General features: G+C 41.0%; 1 protein-coding gene across 1 annotated transcript in view; it reads right to left on the reverse strand.

Annotated features, from left to right (window-relative positions):
- The window catches only part of alpl (alkaline phosphatase, biomineralization associated), a 29,207-nt gene extending 23,492 nt beyond the window's left edge, over nucleotides 1–5,715 (reverse strand). The window contains exon 1 of the mRNA XM_074675886.1: nucleotides 5,542–5,715. The gene's annotated coding sequence lies outside the window, so the exon portion shown is untranslated. The remainder of the gene's footprint in view (nucleotides 1–5,541) is intronic.
- Between the last annotated feature and the right edge of the window lie 285 nt (nucleotides 5,716–6,000).

Consider the following 6,000-nt stretch of genomic DNA (forward strand, 5'->3'; position numbering starts at 1 on the left):
AAAATATAGCCTATGTGGAAGTGCTAAAAGTTGTTGTTCATCAAGGATCCTCTTGAGGCTGGCTGCAGAAAGTCCAGAAGTCACGTACACACCCAGCCAAAAAAAACCCTGACCTTAAAGGAATTAAAAACATATTTACAGCCAGGTTCAAAAAACAGCTTCGGTCTAAAACGCTAATTTTGCTATTGGCAGACACTTTACGGGGGGTGAATTTTTTCTAACTCTGCAGTGTAGAGGATAATGGGATTGCCTGATTGTCCAATCAGAGGCACAGCTCAGTTCACGTGACTAACGGGTGCCCTGTAGCTGGTAGAAAGGAAGCTCAAAGCTAGCATCATATCAAATGTGGCTATGTCTGTGGATTGGCTTCATTGCACAGTATTAGAAACAGATGGGTAGCATCACAGACACTGTATCCACATTTTACAAAGTTTATGGTACCACAGTTTAGTAGCCAGCTATATTTTGCACTACCCTGCTCTACCAACTCCAACCTCACCAATCAGAGCTAACGTAACCTCACTCTTCATTTTATTGATAGACTCTCAAGTTTGAACAGACCACTGCAGAATAACTGCTGACTGTGGGTTGGAATAAACATTATCACAAACAGCTTAACCCATGTTTTAGCTTGTGCTCTATCACTCTCCTGGTTAGCTTTCTTCTGCTCTGACCTCCTATTTCTTCTTGAGTCCAACTTCAATGCCTGACATTACTACAAAATAAATATAAGAAATTGTTTCTTCAAGAAAAAGAACATATCTCTTAAAAACTGTTGGTTATGAACAGACAAACATTTAAAAGTAAAACTATTTCAGGATCACTTATAAAGTCTTCACAGGGCCTTTAGAGCTGAAGTGTTCCCTGATTTCGAACTCTCTCATCCTCCTCTCTTTACACCACCACTGCTAAAATCTCCAGCTTTAAGGAAGCTGGTTGATCAGTGAGCGTCGCATTTACCCCGTTTTATCTCTGCTTTCTTGCAGCATATGTTTACGTGACTAAGAAACGAAAACCCCAGAGCTTACTCTGCAGGATACTTTGGTAATCACACATCCTGGTTTGTAGCCCAGGCCTCCTGATAACGGCTTATCCAGATTTCTGACTCCATATTATGATGTTTACATGTGCGTACTTGTGCACATATACACATAATCTGCTCTGATTACAATATTTGCATTTTCCAAATAGAGAATCAAAGTGCAGCGGTGTGGGAAGTCAGGAAAGCAACCAACGCTTTGTTTCCATGCCGTCAGAGCTGTATTGGTGAATTACATTTCTTTTGAAGTTCAACCCTGTGTTAAAGTAAAAAAAAAAAAAAAGTCTTTCAGCCTACCATCAGGCTTTTTGCAACCGAAACAAAAGGCAGAGCTTGGTCAAGCTAAGCTGAAGGCCTTGCTGTGAATGTAAGCAGTCACAATAGGAGCTCTTATAGGCCCTGGCTACTCAAGCTTTCATCTGTAATTATCCACACCCTCCTTCCTTTCTTCTCCGTGCTTATAGTCAAGGTCATTTTAATGGGATTGAGCTCCATAGTGCTGAGAGGTTTAAGGGCCATAATAAAGCCGATTAGCGCTAAACGATTGGCTGGATGTGACCACCCTTGGAGTGAAAACACTCAAGACACAAACGCTTTGAACGGAAGAAGAAATCTTCCCCTGATGCATTTCTGCTACACATTGAGCTTGTATAAGGCTGTGTCCAAGCAACTACGAAACCAAATAATGCATGATGGGTGTAGCATTACAAAGAGCTGTCCAGATACTTTTGTGAATATCAATATCAGCCTCCAACATGGACTACAAAGCAGTGTTTGGCCTCAGAAAGCATTTCTCAAACTTTCTTCACAAGAATACTTTTGTTAAAGAAACAAGAAATTTACACCACTGAGTGACACAACTCACCCTACCCTCCTTGTTTTGTTTGTGTGTAGTAGTTATAGTGTGTTTGTGATCTGTTAGCACTTCTTTGATACTTCTGGTTTCTGCAATTTTAAGTTTGCTTTTTTACACTAGACCATGTGAAAAAGTTGAATGATGACAATGTCTACAGTAGGAATTAGTGCTGCACGATTTGGGGAAAAGGTGCGATTTGCGATTAGGTGGACAATATTGCGATTGCGATTGTGCTTGCTTTAACAAAAAAAGTTGTGTCATGATGAGTCTACAGACTTGCTTGGTTATCATAGAGAAAAATCTGAATTGCATGTGCTGACATTGCGATTGCGATTGCGATTGCGATTGCAATTGCGATTGCGATTGCGATTGCGATTGCAATTGCGATTGCGATTGCGATTGCGATAACCGTGCAGCCCCAGTAGGAATGGGTACCTTTCACATCTGGTACAGATGCCCGGTACCTGGCAATTGGTACCTGTACTCAACAGTACCAATTTTCTGTACTTTTTTGTGTTTATGTGGTAAAAAATATACATTTGTTCAAAAACAAAATATATATTTTTTCAATTTAGAATACTTATTCTATAATATAAAAACTTGCAATGCTGTGTTTATGTCCAGCATGGAAAATCCCCTACTCTTCCACTCCCTTACAGTCACAAGGATGCATTTAGGTACCTAAACATGGTACCTTTTGATTTTACATGAATCTGTACCCGCTACTTTTGACAGAAGGACGGTACCTATAAGTGTACCTAATTTGGTACCCATCCCTGAATGCCCAGTGCCTTGATATTGGTATCAGTACTCAAAAGCCGCGTTTCCACCAAGCAGTCTGGTTCAGTTCATCTCAGTATGGCGCGCATTTTGTGGCGTTTCCACTGACTTATTCCAGGACAAATCCCCAAATAACCGAGACGAGCTGTCCCACTTTTGGGACCCTTTCGTATGGGTGCTAGACTGAACCAATCCGCTCTCGAAAGGAACCTAATATAATACCCATCCCTAGTCTACAGATTAGGGGTGCACCAATCACAATTTTCTGGCTGATCACTGATCACTGATCTTTAAAAAGCCTGACCACCTGATACCAATTTGGGTCGGTACCAATTTATATTTTATTTTTTTATCACTGACAGCATATACCTTCAATGTTTCAATCTTATTTTATTGGAAATCATTGAACAATACCTGTGAAACAATACAGTTTTTATGTTTTAACTTAAATAACCAATAAAGTGTCCTAAGTTTTAGGTCTCAGAGCAAAAAAAATAAAAAACGGCTGGCTGTCAGACCTTCCTGGAGGTAAATAAGATCAGTTTCATATGTAAGGATGGGCAGATCACCGATCACCCAAAATTAAGGAAATTGGCACCGATCGGTCGGTGCATGTCTACTACAGAATATATCAGGAGGCATATTTTCCCAAAAAAGCACATCACATGTGAGTCAGTTTTTAGGATTTATTGAAGGGATCTGACGTCAGGCTAGTAGAAAGTCCAGCCCCCTGCTGGAGAAAAGGGTAACTTTTTTTCCAACCCAGCTTAAAAACAAAGACTAAAATGATGGATTCAAATTTGAAAAAAAAAAGTCCCCGTCTGTTTTAAGTTGTTTTGATTGTTTGTTGTATAATTGTAATAAAAAAAACAATGGATAAAGTCTAAAAAACACATGTTTCTGAACTTTTACCAGCAGATGTTAAAGTGAGTTGTTAAAAATCTGGGTTTTCAGGCCTATTATCATTTAAATCTGAGTTTTTTCTCTGTGACATTGGTATTTTGTATCCACCAGGGTCACTAGAGGGGAAAAACACACAAGTCTAGCTATTAGGATCCTTAAATGAAAGGAAAACATGGTTTTGGTCCAGGAGATCTCTGGTGTTATGCTTTTAATTTAGCTCATTCTGTTTCCAATCGATTTCATGAGCATGCAGCACTTCCTCGAAATGCATCTTTACTCAAAACGAAACTCCAACCAGCGTGCAAACCTCGTAAACAGCTTACTCAGACAGGAAACTGCGCCAAGCTCCGTGTGTCTGTAATAAGAACCAGGCAAGTCTGACCCAAACTCCAAAAAGGACAAATTGAAGGGAAGCACAAGTCCAGGGTTATGATGAAAAAGGTCTTAATTCAGGCGCTTTTACCGTTCCCAAGATGCAGCAGGGTTAGTCTCAGCCCTTTAAAAGGCGCCAGGTCCGCCCAGGGGCAGTGGACCTGCCAGTCTGCACATAAAGTAGCAGAGCAGGACCACCGCGGCCACTAACAGGAGTCCAGTCAAGGCCGTGGTCAGAATAACGTTGGATCCAACTTCCATCATGATTTCACGGCTGTTTCGAAATACCCGGCTGAGGTGAAACGGAGGGAAAATTCCCAGCAGTAAATCACTCAACCCCCCTTTGAGCTTCTTTTTCCCATGAACTAGCTGTCGAAGCCTGGAGCAAGTCACACTAACACCTGAACGTGTCAATCCGGCAGGTAGGCAGCAGCTCAAAACCGAGGATTAGGAGTTTAATCATGCAGGGGCTGATACACTGGGGGGCTTCAGGATACTCTAACAAAGCTGTACAGTTATTCTTCTCAGGCTGTTTTTAAGACAGGAACGATTGTGTTATCCTATGTCTCACTTCACTCTGATTGGCAACAGCTCTAAACACAGTTGCCAGGTTTTAGATCGGCAGCTTGGTTCGCTTCTTGCACCAGGCTGCCTCTTCCAACCTCTTGGATGCACGCAGAATCACTAAGTTTCAAGTGAATTTCACACTGCAGGGGATGTGTCTCACTAAGCCTGCTTGAAAGGCTCAGATCTATAACTGAATGTGTGAATTTAGAGCTAAAAAAAAACATAATAAATCTCATCTCCAACACTGATTGATCTCACAGAGGCTTCTATCAGTCATTTCTTGAAGTGAAATTGTTCTAAATTTGCAGAAAATTGAGCGTTTTCTGATGGATTGTTGCCTGGAAAGCAATTTGAAGACATCACTCTTGGATTCTAGTAAACACAATGATCAATTTGCATATTATTTGACTTAAAATGAGTTACTTTACTGCGAACTAATCCTCAAGAGTTGGCAGAAGCCCTGTATAAAGCGTAACCACTGTGTAAGAATGTGTGAAAAGTGGGTCCAGACTCTCACAGATGGCAGGTCTGTTATCAAAACCCCCAAAATACTATGAATAGAAAGCAATTTACACTTTACTGGGACCCCTTTTGCATTAAAGTGGGGAGGAAACAGGAGTGGGTGGAGGGAAACCACTGCAAGCTGTTCCACAATGCCCTCAAAGGAAATCCAGTTTAAAGTCTCATACCAAAGTAATGCATGTGTTAGAAATACATTAAAGCTAATTAAAGGATTGCTAACCCATGTGATGAGTTGTTAACAAGGCTGTTGTCGCTGCAACAGTTGATCAACACTCTGCAAACAACCCGAGTGGATTTTTCACCATCATCTCTAAGAACAAGAATAAAAGTGTGGAGCTTGAATCCAAACAGATGCTCAGAAAAAGGATGCAAACAGCACAAACAACCTGTCACAATAAATTTAAACCCAGACTCACACAGAGAACACCATTTCTCCAGGAGCAGCGTGTTATCTGTGCAAAATAAACCCCCCAAAAAGAAAAAGTTGTGCAGCTCTACTCACTGTAAGCGGCGTTTCCTCAGGACACAGATCTACATCCAAACGTGCCCGCAGATCATTAATCCTCCACCTTGAAGAGTGTGTCCTCCGTCGCTGTTCCTCGGAGCTTTTATAAGGCCACACTTGTTCGACTCCGGCTCTGGGGGTCTGAGAATAGCGGTCTGTATCCCACGAGGAGGGGGAAAAAAACAAAAACCCTTAGAAATAACGATGCCATGCCATGCCTGCTGGGAGAGGGGATGGACCGAGAGCTCCCCCTGCCGGACGACCGATGCGTTACTTCAATGACAGGGCAACACAAACTGTATCAAAGCGAGTGGTGGTTAAAAAAAAAGTTATTTAAAAAAATACAATGAAGGGAAATGTAAATAAATAAATAAATGAATAAGTAAAACAAACACTGAAGTTTTTTTTAAACTAATTTAAATTGATTACATTACTTCATTTATCTTTTAATTGAAG

This window comes from Halichoeres trimaculatus, unplaced genomic scaffold (assembly GCF_033239565.1).
Source record: "Halichoeres trimaculatus isolate MK-OKI-2021-1 unplaced genomic scaffold, fHalTri1.1 fHalTri1_scaffold_1, whole genome shotgun sequence".
Classification (NCBI taxonomy): Eukaryota; Metazoa; Chordata; class Actinopteri; order Labriformes; family Labridae; genus Halichoeres; species Halichoeres trimaculatus.